The sequence below is a fragment of the Notolepis coatsorum genome (genome assembly GCF_963971535.1).
Source record: "Notolepis coatsorum genome assembly, chromosome: 1".
In the NCBI taxonomy this organism is placed as follows: Eukaryota; Metazoa; Chordata; class Actinopteri; order Aulopiformes; family Paralepididae; genus Notolepis; species Notolepis coatsorum.
In genome coordinates, this window is record NC_140165.1 from 28,054,452 (window position 1) to 28,067,972 (window position 13,521).

Genomic DNA, 13,521 nt, shown 5'->3' on the forward strand with positions numbered 1-13,521 from the left:
CGGACCGCTTTGAAAAAAGAAGAAAAAAAATCTTCGAGCGTCTTTCTGGGTCTCCCCAGAGCTCGCGCCAGCCGCGGCTCCGCCCCTTCCTCGATGAGTTACATTGATGAGCGCGCTCCTTTCCAAAAAAGTTGAACGAGTTTCAACTTTATGAGCTGAGAGCGCTCCGACCAAAAACGCTGCCGCCCAGAGCTCATAAAACGCGAGGCGCGTCGCCGGGAAGAGGAGCGCGCCTGACGCTTCTCCAGCATAGAAATGAATGACAGAAAGGAGCTGACAACTCATAAAACGTCCCCTATGGACACAAGCCCTAAAGATGCTTAACACTCAGTAGGCTGAGGGGCGTGGCCTTCTGTCCACTAGACACTATAGATGCTTAACTCTCAGCAGGCTGAGGGGGCGTGGCCTTCTGTCCACTAGAAACTATAGATTCTTAACTCTCAGTAGGCTGAGGGGGCGTGGCCTTCTGTTCACTACATTTACATTTACATTTAGTCATTTAGCTGACGCTTTTATCCAAAGCGACTTACAAGTTCTGTGCGACAAGACAGCAAGAAGGGTATAACTCTATCAGCTGAGTAACAATGTTCATCAAAGTGTTGCGTGTTACAGTGTAGGTTAGTTTATTAGGACAAGTGCATGACATTAAGGTTAGTCGGGGTTAGATTTTTTTTTTTTTTTTTTTTTTTACATTTCAGATAATGGTTGAAGAAGTGAGTCTTTAGTCGACGGCGAAAGATTGGACGGGATTCGGCTGTCCTAACTGGGATGGGTAGTTCATTCCACCATTGTGGGGCAAGGACTGAGAATAGGCGGCTTCTCTTTGATGACCCTCCGGGAGCTTGGATAGGAGTAGATCTGAGGCGGCCAGAAGATGCAGAGCGTAGGGGTCTTGAGGGTGTGTAGTTAGAGACCATTGACCGGAGGTAGGCGGGAGCGGTTCCCTTTGCCGCACGGTATGCTAGGTCGAGGGCCTTGAAGCGGATACGTGCAGCAATGGGGAGCCAGTGCAGGTCCCTAAGAAGTGGGGTGACATGGGCCGACTTCGGTAGGTTTGAGATCAGGCGGGCCGCTGCGTTTTGAATGAGTTGAAGAGGCTTGGTGGCAGTGGCCGGGAGGCCAGCTAGCAGTGCGTTGCAGTAGTCGAGGCGGGAGATGACTGTTGATTGGACGAGGAGTTGGGTGGCTTCTTTTGTCAGGAAGGGGCGTATCCTTCTGACGTTGCTCAGGAGGAATCTGCAGGTTCTGGTTGTCGCTGCGATGTGAGCAGAGAAGTTCAGCTGGTCGTCGAGGACAACACCAAGGTTCTTGGCGGTCGGCGACGCGGTCACAGCTGCATTCTCGACTGTGATGGAGAGGTCGGTCAGGGGGGAGGATTTGGCCGGCAGGTGGAGCAATTCTGTTTTGCTTAGGTTCAGTTTGAGGTGGTTGGTCGTCATCCAGGCGGAGATGTCGGACAGACAGGCCGAGATCCGCTCAGAGACGTGGATATCTGAGGGAGGGAAGGAGAGGAAGAGTTGAGTATCATCGGCATAACAATGATATGAGAAGCCATGAGACGTGATAATGTTACCCAGTGATTTAGTGTAGAGGGAGAAGAGAAGGGGTCCTAGGACCGAGCCCTGGGGGACACCCGTCCGGAGGGGGCGGGTGGCTGACAGAGTCCCTCTCCATGACACTTGGTAGGAGCGGTCATTGAGGTATGATGTCAGCCATGTCAGCGCAGATCCAGCCACTCCCATTCCTGCGAGGGCCGCGAGGAGGATCTGATGGTTGACTGTGTCGAAGGCTGCAGATAGATCTAGGAGAATCAGGACAGAGGAGAGGCCTTTCGCTTTTGCTAAGTGAAGTGCCTCTGTGACCGCAATGAGGGCCGTTTCTGTGGAGTGGCCAGTCCGGAAGCCAGACTGATTGGGGTCTAGGAGGTCATTCTGTAAGAGATAAGACACTATATAGATGCAGGACAAGGTCACACCACTCAGCTAGATGTGACTGATGGACCAATTAGAGCAGCTAGATGTGAGTGATGGGCCAATCAAGAGTAACCTGTGTGTATTACGCAATATTTCAGAGGAAGCGGATTGGATATAGACGCAAGCATTTGGCTGTTATGATCATGGAGCTAACGTTATAACCATGGTGGCAGGTGTAGGTTTTCCCTAATGATCATCGATTTTCAATCGTTAACACAATCTGCCAAAAACGGCTTTTTACGTGTTTGGCCGGCCGACAGTTGAGTGCCATAAATGTAAAAAGTTGTTTTTGGATCGTTTGATCTTCTTACTTTGATCCCCGCTCTACACAGTTGCCCAGAGCGATCTGCATCATTTAGGCACGTCCTGACACATTGGAACTGCATTCTGATCGACTATCACCAGGTGGCAGTATCATCCCGTGTCTGAACTGGATGGGGCTCTGGGGTGATAGTCAGCTTCACTTTCAGCTTCTCCTCGCGAGTGGCCCCTCCTTCTCCTGGGACAGAAATTCACAGTCCTCGCCTCAGGATTCCGTTGCATAAGCGTATTTGACCATCGAAACGTGTATAGACATATACACTGGTAATTGCAATGGCGATGCGATCACTTGGAAATATTCTTTTGGAATACCTTCTGGCTAAGGTAAGGTACATTCTATGTCTATTTTACCTAATCTGAAACGTGTTTTTCTAACGATCACAGTTCTGTGTTTCAACGGACGAAAAACGTAAGGTTATGTATATAACCAAGTTCTGTGAGTTATGGTGCGCTCAGCACCAGTTGCACTGTACCTCACTTCGTGCACGAGCACTGAATAAAAAATTCCACCATGTACCTTTACATCCCAATATTCGTCTGACCACACCCCCATCCGCTTACCTTCATAAGCAGGTGTGTGGTCACCTACTCGCCTCCTTCCCAAACTTTCACCACAAGGCGAGATCAAGGGCAGCAGCGGCGTCCTGGTGCTGAGCGCACCATAACTCACAGAACTTGGTTATATACATAACCTTACGTTCTGTTTCGTTAAGGCTTCGCTCAGCACCAGTTGCACAACAGGGGCTGAGCGGGAGCCATAGCCCGACAAATACACCCCGCTGAGGCCCCCCACAACCATCAGACCGGGGAGGACCCAGCCCCCCCGACCCTCCCTAATGGAGGGTACCCCCCCTATTGGAGGCTTACGGGAGGGAGACGGATCCGACCAGGCGAAGAGGAACTCAAGCAACTCAACGCACAGGGTGAGCAGACCGTGGCTTGACCCCACGACTACACACACGCACAACCTGCATGCCACCAGGGAACGAACGGAAGGAACAACCTCGTTACTGCCCCCAAAATCACGGGGTCAAGAGCAACCCCAACCCTGTGGCAAGGCCGTAGCAGCGGAGCGCGAAGGAAGACCCAGTCCCACTGAAGGGACTGGATCCCCTGGAAAAAGGGGGCCTGGAGAGGTCAATGACGCCAGGCATCAAGACCCCACCAGGTGGTCACTTAGTGACACCGCCCCCCACATCGCCAGCGTATTCGGATAGGGCCCCTCCAAGAGCGGGCCCTTTCCCCCCAATAGCACACTGACCCTGCAGAACAGGCAGTCAGCATGGCCGTAAGCACTCAAAAGGTTAACCAACGGAAGCAGGCAGCGCACCGGGGAAACCAGGCAGCAGGCTGTAACCTGAGCCTGGAGCACTGCAGACGAGACAGGCGCCAAAGGAGTCAGCTGAAAACAGCCCCCCCGGCGGAAGGGGCGTATGCTGGCGTTGTTGATCACCATGACAAAACCTCCATTAAAAAAAACCCACCCAGAGGGGTCGAGGCAGAGAAGGCTGACATGATTGGCAGACGTCATGAACGTGCAGGGGCACACTCAACCAGGTAACCCGGGAGTTGACTCTGCTCCAACACACCAGGGAATCAACCACCCTCGTGGGACAGACGGTGGTTGTTCCTATAACCCCTCAAGAAACAAGGGTTATCCCAGGCCTACGGTATCAACGAAACTTTACTTCGGACCGGGCCCGGCGGCACGGGAAGCACAGGGTTACCAGAGGAGGTCCAAGACCACCCCAACAGCCCCCTCTTCGCCACGCGTGAGAGAGGAGCGAAAAGAATGGAGAACCAGCCCTAAGTACACCGCACTTGGTATTCCCAGGCGGTCTCCCAACCAAGTACTAACCAGGACCGAACCTGCTTAGCTACCGAGATCGGACGAGATCGGGCGTGTACAGGTTGGTATGGCTGTAAGCCATTACGATAGTGCAGAGTACAACATGTACCCAACAAAGGGTCTCCATAACGCCTAACCATGTGACACCGACCCGGCATTTTTCCCCCCGAAAAAAGCACAAGTCCCTCAGGGTACCAGAACAGCAGATCTGCATCCCCGGCGGACAACGGGTTAACTGACCAGGACCAGCGCGACCAGACCAGTCCCGTGTCCTAACCACGCCGACATGCCCATTCCAGAAGAGGGGGTAGGTATGCGTGTCGATCTAAAACGGTCCCCATTTGGACCGTGCTCAGTGGCCCACCCCAAGGGTGTGAGACCCCTCTACCTATGTTCTGATCTATTCCGTTAACATCCCCCAGATATGAACGAGAATTCATCGAGACAACCTAGTAAACTGGCGCTCGGAAGAGACAAAACTCCATCCCAGTTGCCCTATAAAAACGCTGTTTTAACAAGCAACCAAGGCGCACTTCTTTAACAGAAACACACCGAGCCAGCACTATGTATGCGTAGAGACCCAAACACATCAATGGATAGTCTAGCAAGACACCAAACATTGTTCCTCCAAGTCGCCTGGGAGAACGACACGGAGCCGTCGTGCTTCATGTACCTTCCTCTTTTTATCCAAAAAAGAAAAAAACACAGACTGACATGAATCCCACGTGACGCAGCTGAGGGTAAAAATCGTTTACATTTTTACATCCCACCACCCTCGCCATAGGGAGGAGACGGAAATCCCCAGAGAGACTTCCCACGCGAGCTGTATAGATTGAAAAGAATATATTGCAACATTGAGCTATGTAATATTTGGGTTAGGGCTCTCCGAGGAGGAGGCACTGAACCAATACACACTCAATAATCGAATTGAATCGAATACACACACAATAGAGCAGAACTCCTTTTTGAAGTTCTACTCACCTTGACAATCTGAGGAGGAGGCTCTGAACTCTGAGGAGGCTCCCTCACAGGGAATGAGAGTCCGAACTCACAGAAGGCCCGAGGAGGAGCTTTGTGAGGAGGAGCTCTGACAACTCCCTGAAACAGATCCATAACATGGACCTGAACAACTCACGGAAGTCTTACCAACAGAGACGCGCACAGTGACGTACTCTATGGCGGGGGAATTTCTGCGGTGCACACGCCCAATCTTCCAGGGCGTGGGACCAGGAACCCCCCCCCCTCTTACCCTGTAACGTGCCGAACAGCAACGTGACAGGAACCTTGAAGGACAGGAGGTTTTAACCCCTGAGCAATCAGAAAAGGGGAGGAAAGGATTACCAGTTCACCCCTTTACGACCCCACACCCATGATACGATGTAATGACAAAAAAGAGCATTACACAGTCATAGTCAGCTACATGAAGTGTCTAACAGCTTCACATAGCTCATGTGCTAACCTGCTATCTGATTTTTACTAAGGAAAAAACACAGAATAGAGAGGGCCCCCTTTAAGAGCCCCGGTACCAGACTTACACATGTGCTTCTGTGGCCAAACCTAACCCAGTTGTAGATCACAAGACACACACAACCTGTAACGGCCAAAATGGATTAATGTGCAGTGGATTTATGTGACCAGAAGGTGGCGCTTCTTTTATTTAAGCGTCAGGTAAACCTGTAGGAGGAGGAGTTTTGACCCGGAAAAGGGCAATGGTTTTTGACCGCACGCACGCACGAACACGCCACAGGGCGAAATGTTTGTAGGCAATTAGATATTGTATTCATTATTATTTAATCAGTTTAAGGAACAAAAGCAAGGATATTCTGTTTGCACGGTGAAGCAAATAAATATCATTTTCCAAGTAAGCTGCCTGCATTGTGTCATTGGGACAAGGACTGTTTTGGTTGTATGATCAGGAATATAACGGCGCGTTAGCCAGTCTAACTACGGGATCAAAATTGCTCAGTAGCTCCGTATAAGACGGGAGCTCCTTTAATACAACCCTTTATCACAACAAAAAATGGCAAAAGTACACTCTCTACAGAGGAACGCCGTTTTTCATAACGAGAGAATACAGAATCCTCAATTATGTATTGGCCACAGGCCTTGCTAAGCACACACGATAAGTGACCAAACAATCTTTTCTTTAGGAAAATATAGTTTCTCAAGCGGTTAGCACAACCCCAGCAATTAACCTGAGGGTTACATCGTATCCCCACAAACACAGTGACACAATATATTGTAAACAACATGTCTGAGAGGAGGGTGGGGAAGCCCCAGGGAACCGGGGGGATCACCCCTCCTTCCTTACCCTTGATACGACCAAGTTGAACAGGTAACCCTGTTAATATGTGAACACACTGTTCATTGTCATTACAGGCTGAGAAAATAATTCATTCCTTAATCACATGTCACTAAGCATAGCTTTATAGGTTAAATAACCCCCTTAGTTGTGAGTTCACGTTTACATGAACACACATGTTCACATCACAACTAACCAGATCATTTTTACACATGTAAAACAACAACCCGATTTCTATGGAGAGAGAAGCTATACCAGTGACAAGACAATTCACACACAACACGCGTCGTATCCTCAATGTATTGCAGCAACACACGTTTTGGAAAACATCGTTATTACAAAACATCTAGAAGGGAAGGAAATAAGAAGTGTTTAAGGTCCGGTCGGGACCTTCCTACCCTGAACGCAGGCCAAGCGAACTGCAATCTGGCTAACGGGGCACCGAAGTTGAACACAGCATCCCTGTGTTGACGATGAGGGTAACGTCGTTGCGCCACCCAGCCGCTACGTTTCTCCATGTTTGACGCAGTCCTCGCTGGCAGGGCTCCGGTGTAGGTTCGACTAACATAGGGTGACCAAACGTCCTCTTTTGGCCGGACATGTCCTCTTTTCACGCCCTGTCCGGGCCGTCCGGGGGGGGTTTATAAATGCATGAAAATGTCCGGCTTTCACGGACCGTTTGCATATACTTAAATTGACTGGCGCATTGCACAGAATACTACGGTAATCTGTTGCGTGTGTGACGTAATCCCTGAGAAGCTTTGTGGGCGGCTCTACAACTACACTCACACACAAACAGAGCAAGAGGGGACAGAGTGGAGCGCAGCTCACATTCACAATGCCAAATAATGTACTTTTTTGAACTGCAGAAGGAATTCCAAATGTACCGACCCGTCGGAACAAATGGGAGGCGAAGTTCACTAGTGCGCGCACTAAATCCGAAGCCAATGTGTTATAGCGCCCCACTCGACTCGATTGATGTCGCACATGAAGCACTCAAATCAAATCCAGTACTGTGGTGTTTCTACAGACAGGAGTAACCACGGAGCAGTGACAATATTCCCAATCATAATAGTACTTTGACTGGAAGATGGGTGGCATGCAAACAAAATGAATCGAGGTTAAATACACCAAATGAGACAGCAGAAACCATTGCATAATATCTCATTGAAACATGGCAAAAAAAACGATTTGTCTGAAAAAGATATTTGTTAACAGGATTTTCTATTTTCTATTATTTCATATATTTTGTTATTTAATTTTGTCCAGTAAGACTTGAAAAGAGAGCTATTATTTTGTTACAGGTTGATTTTTAAGTAATTATTGTGCCATTGAGATTTGTCAGATAATTCTAGGCATAATCATCAAGCATGCTGATTGTTAACTTTGGTTTGGTGTGTCTTTGGTTATAGAGAGATAGTGTTGTGTTATATACAGTAAAATAATATAAATAATAATTGTATATCCATAGAGAGGAGGCATACTTTAAATATATTAAAACAATAATGCATCTTTGAGTAAACGTTGAGTATCGGCATGCGTTGCTCATGGGACGGGGTTGCACGCCGTGCAAACAGTCTGTGAGCAGAAGCACGCACATGCACGGATGTGCACACACGTGCACACAGGAATGCGCTGCACCCGACTGATGCGCCAACTCGCTAAGTACTACTTTGCATAACAATATGGCCGGTTGTCAGGTGTGTTCAAATACGTTCTCAGATACATTCACACAAAACTTGTGAATGAAATGTGTTACATTCCATTCGTAGAGGCAATTAGGCACTGTCTTTAGTCTGTGCTATGCGAGGGAACATCTATGTGCATGCGCGGGAGCGCGCGCGGTGTCATTAAAACATAGTGCAACCAGTCGTCCCATGAGCAACGCATGCCTGAGTATCATTAAGTATCTCGAGGCTGGGGGGGCATGTCCTCTTTTTTGGAAATCAAAATATGGTCACCCTAGACTAACATCCTCTGTCAAGATGACGTCGTAGTCAGAGTGTTTAAGGCATGTTATAGTCATAGAAACGTTCAACAGTGTAGCATTAAGCTAACAGCCGATCGACTGATAGCAACAAGCTAACGTTTACTAGCCTGGTAAACACAGCGAGCTAACGCCGCAGCTAACAGCTGACTGGCTAACACAGTAGGCCACAACTAGCACGCAAGCTAAGCAGCTATCACCCGAACTGTACACACATAACAAGCCACACTTCAGACAGGCCGCTGTCCAAGTCCCTCCCCTAAGAGGGAAAAGAAAAAGAATGTCAGAACACAGTTGTCAACGGTGATCCAGACATGCAGCGGGGGGCCAGCACAGTTCCCATTTCGGGCTGCAGCCGACTTTGAGCATGGAACTCCCGATAAAGAAGATCCCACATTTCCTCGTTAGGGTATACTTTCATTTGTATATGAAAGATGGGGCCTGCACGGGACAGAGAAGCATCCGCTCGAGAATCCTGGGATCACCAGGTCCTGGTCGGGGCCCACTAGATTGACCATCATGGGCGTCAGACCAAGATCCTCCGACCGCCGTTTAAGCCGAGCAGAGGACCCCAGCCTGAAGTCGGCGTTTCGTAAATTGTCAGCTAACCCCCACAGCATCAACAACAACCAGAGCTCGCAAGCAAAACAGTACGTACCCAACCTGGAAACAACCGCTTCTCACAACAGTCGGTGCTTCCCACAGTCCAGCTGTGGGAATATGTGGGGATATGAACGAGAATTCATCGAGACAACCTAGTAAACTGGCGCTCGGAAGAGACAAAACTCCATCCCAGTTGCCCTATAAAAACGCTGTTTTAACAAGCAACCAAGGCGCACTTCTTTAACAGAAACACACCGAGCCAGCACTATGTATGCGTAGAGACCCAAACACATCAATGGATAGTCTAGCAAGACACCAAACATTGTTCCTCCAAGTCGCCTGGGAGAACGACACGGAGCCATCGTGCTTCATGTACCTTCCTCTTTTTATCCAAAAAAGAAAAAAACACAGACTGACATGAATCCCACGTGACGCAGCTGAGGGTAAAAATCGTTTACATTTTTACATCCCACCACCCTCGCCATAGGGAGGAGACGGAAATCCCCAGAGAGACTTCCCACGCGAGCTGTATAGATTGAAAAGAATATATTGCAACATTGAGCTATGTAATATTTGGGTTAGGGCTCTCCGAGGAGGAGGCACTGAACCAATACACACTCAATAATCGAATTGAATCGAATACACACACAATAGAGCAGAACTCCTTTTTGAAGTTCTACTCACCTTGACAATCTGAGGAGGAGGCTCTGAACTCTGAGGAGGCTCCCTCACAGGGAATGAGAGTCCGAACTCACAGAAGGCCCGAGGAGGAGCTTTGTGAGGAGGAGCTCTGACAACTCCCTGAAACAGATCCATAACATGGACCTGAACAACTCACGGAAGTCTTACCAACAGAGACGCGCACAGTGACGTACTCTATGGCGGGGGAATTTCTGCGGTGCACACGCCCAATCTTCCAGGGCGTGGGACCAGGAACCCCCCCCCCTCTTACCCTGTAACGTGCCGAACAGCAACGTGACAGGAACCTTGAAGGACAGGAGGTTTTAACCCCTGAGCAATCAGAAAAGGGGAGGAAAGGATTACCAGTTCACCCCTTTACGACCCCACACCCATGATACGATGTAATGACAAAAAAGAGCATTACACAGTCATAGTCAGCTACATGAAGTGTCTAACAGCTTCACATAGCTCATGTGCTAACCTGCTATCTGATTTTTACTAAGGAAAAAACACAGAATAGAGAGGGCCCCCTTTAAGAGCCCCGGTACCAGACTTACACATGTGCTTCTGTGGCCAAACCTAACCCAGTTGTAGATCACAAGACACACACAACCTGTAACGGCCAAAATGGATTAATGTGCAGTGGATTTATGTGACCAGAAGGTGGCGTTTCTTTTATTTAAGCGTCAGGTAAACCTGTAGGAGGAGGAGTTTTGACCCGGAAAAGGGCAATGGTTTTTGACCGCACGCACGCACGAACACGCCACAGGGCGAAATGTTTGTAGGCAATTAGATATCGTATTCATTATTATTTAATCAGTTTAAGGAACAAAAGCAAGGATATTCTGTTTGCACGGTGAAGCAAATAAATATCATTTTCCAAGTAAGCTGCCTGCATTGTGTCATTGGGACAAGGACTGTTTTGGTTGTATGATCAGGAATATAACGGCGCGTTAGCCAGTCTAACTACGGGATCAAAATTGCTCAGTAGCTCCGTATAAGACGGGAGCTCCTTTAATACAACCCTTTATCACAACAAAAAATGGCAAAAGTACACTCTCTACAGAGGAACGCCGTTTTTCATAACGAGAGAATACAGAATCCTCAATTATGTATTGGCCACAGGCCTTGCTAAGCACACACGATAAGTGACCAAACAATCTTTTCTTTAGGAAAATATAGTTTCTCAAGCGGTTAGCACAACCCCAGCAATTAACCTGAGGGTTACATCGTATCCCCATAAACACAGTGACACAATATATTGTAAACAACATGTCTGAGAGGAGGGTGGGGAAGCCCCAGGGAACCGGGGGGATCACCCCTCCTTCCTTACCCTTGATACGACCAAGTTGAACAGGTAACCCTGTTAATATGTGAACACACTGTTCATTGTCATTACAGGCTGAGAAAATAATTCATTCCTTAATCACATGTCACTAAGCATAGCTTTATAGGTTAAATAACCCCCTTAGTTGTGAGTTCACGTTTACATGAACACACATGTTCACATCACAACTAACCAGATCATTTTTACACATGTAAAACAACAACCCGATTTCTATGGAGAGAGAAGCTATACCAGTGACAAGACAATTCACACACAACACGCGTCGTATCCTCAATGTATTGCAGCAACACACGTTTTGGAAAACATCGTTATTACAAAACATCTAGAAGGGAAGGAAATAAGAAGTGTTTAAGGTCCGGTCGGGACCTTCCTACCCTGAACGCAGGCCAAGCGAACTGCAATCTGGCTAACGGGGCACCGAAGTTGAACACAGCATCCCTGTGTTGACGATGAGGGTAACGTCGTTGCGCCACCCAGCCGCTACGTTTCTCCATGTTTGACGCAGTCCTCGCTGGCAGGGCTCCGGTGTAGGTTCGACTAACATAGGGTGACCAAACGTCCTCTTTTGGCCGGACATGTCCTCTTTTCACGCCCTGTCCGGGCCGTCCGGGGGGGGTTTATAAATGCATGAAAATGTCCGGCTTTCACGGACCGTTTGCATATACTTAAATTGACTGGCGCATTGCACAGAATACTACGGTAATCTGTTGCGTGTGTGACGTAATCCCTGAGAAGCTTTGTGGGCGGCTCTACAACTACACTCACACACAAACAGAGCAAGAGGGGACAGAGTGGAGCGCAGCTCACATTCACAATGCCAAATAATGTACTTTTTTGAACTGCAGAAGGAATTCCAAATGTACCGACCCGTCGGAACAAATGGGAGGCGAAGTTCACTAGTGCGCGCACTAAATCCGAAGCCAATGTGTTATAGCGCCCCACTCGACTCGATTGATGTCGCACATGAAGCACTCAAATCAAATCCAGTACTGTGGTGTTTCTACAGACAGGAGTAACCACGGAGCAGTGACAATATTCCCAATCATAATAGTACTTTGACTGGAAGATGGGTGGCATGCAAACAAAATGAATCGAGGTTAAATACACCAAATGAGACAGCAGAAACCATTGCATAATATCTCATTGAAACATGGCAAAAAAAACGATTTGTCTGAAAAAGATATTTGTTAACAGGATTTTCTATTTTCTATTATTTCATATATTTTGTTATTTAATTTTGTCCAGTAAGACTTGAAAAGAGAGCTATTATTTTGTTACAGGTTGATTTTTAAGTAATTATTGTGCCATTGAGATTTGTCAGATAATTCTAGGCATAATCATCAAGCATGCTGATTGTTAACTTTGGTTTGGTGTGTCTTTGGTTATAGAGAGATAGTGTTGTGTTATATACAGTAAAATAATATAAATAATAATTGTATATCCATAGAGAGGAGGCATACTTTAAATATATTAAAACAATAATGCATCTTTGAGTAAACGTTGAGTATCGGCATGCGTTGCTCATGGGACGGGGTTGCACGCCGTGCAAACAGTCTGTGAGCAGAAGCACGCACATGCACGGATGTGCACACACGTGCACACAGGAATGCGCTGCACCCGACTGATGCGCCAACTCGCTAAGTACTACTTTGCATAACAATATGGCCGGTTGTCAGGTGTGTTCAAATACGTTCTCAGATACATTCACACAAAACTTGTGAATGAAATGTGTTACATTCCATTCGTAGAGGCAATTAGGCACTGTCTTTAGTCTGTGCTATGCGAGGGAACATCTATGTGCATGCGCGGGAGCGCGCGCGGTGTCATTAAAACATAGTGCAACCAGTCGTCCCATGAGCAACGCATGCCTGAGTATCATTAAGTATCTCGAGGCTGGGGGGGCATGTCCTCTTTTTTGGAAATCAAAATATGGTCACCCTAGACTAACATCCTCTGTCAAGATGACGTCGTAGTCAGAGTGTTTAAGGCATGTTATAGTCATAGAAACGTTCAACAGTGTAGCATTAAGCTAACAGCCGATCGACTGATAGCAACAAGCTAACGTTTACTAGCCTGGTAAACACAGCGAGCTAACGCCGCAGCTAACAGCTGACTGGCTAACACAGTAGGCCACAACTAGCACGCAAGCTAAGCAGCTATCACCCGAACTGTACACACATAACAAGCCACACTTCAGACAGGCCGCTGTCCAAGTCCCTCCCCTAAGAGGGAAAAGAAAAAGAATGTCAGAACACAGTTGTCAACGGTGATCCAGACATGCAGCGGGGGGCCAGCACAGTTCCCATTTCGGGCTGCAGCCGACTTTGAGCATGGAACTCCCGATAAAGAAGATCCCACATTTCCTCGTTAGGGTATACTTTCATTTGTATATGAAAGATGGGGCCTGCACGGGACAGAGAAGCATCCGCTCGAGAATCCTGGGATCACCAGGTCCTG

The 13,521-nt window shown here is 47.9% G+C and overlaps 1 protein-coding gene across 1 annotated transcript in view; it reads right to left on the reverse strand.

The window, feature by feature from the left end:
• The window catches only part of dhrsx (dehydrogenase/reductase (SDR family) X-linked), a 35,591-nt gene that overhangs the window by 12,977 nt on the left and 9,093 nt on the right, over nucleotides 1-13,521 (reverse strand). The gene's annotated exons all lie outside the window — the stretch shown is intronic.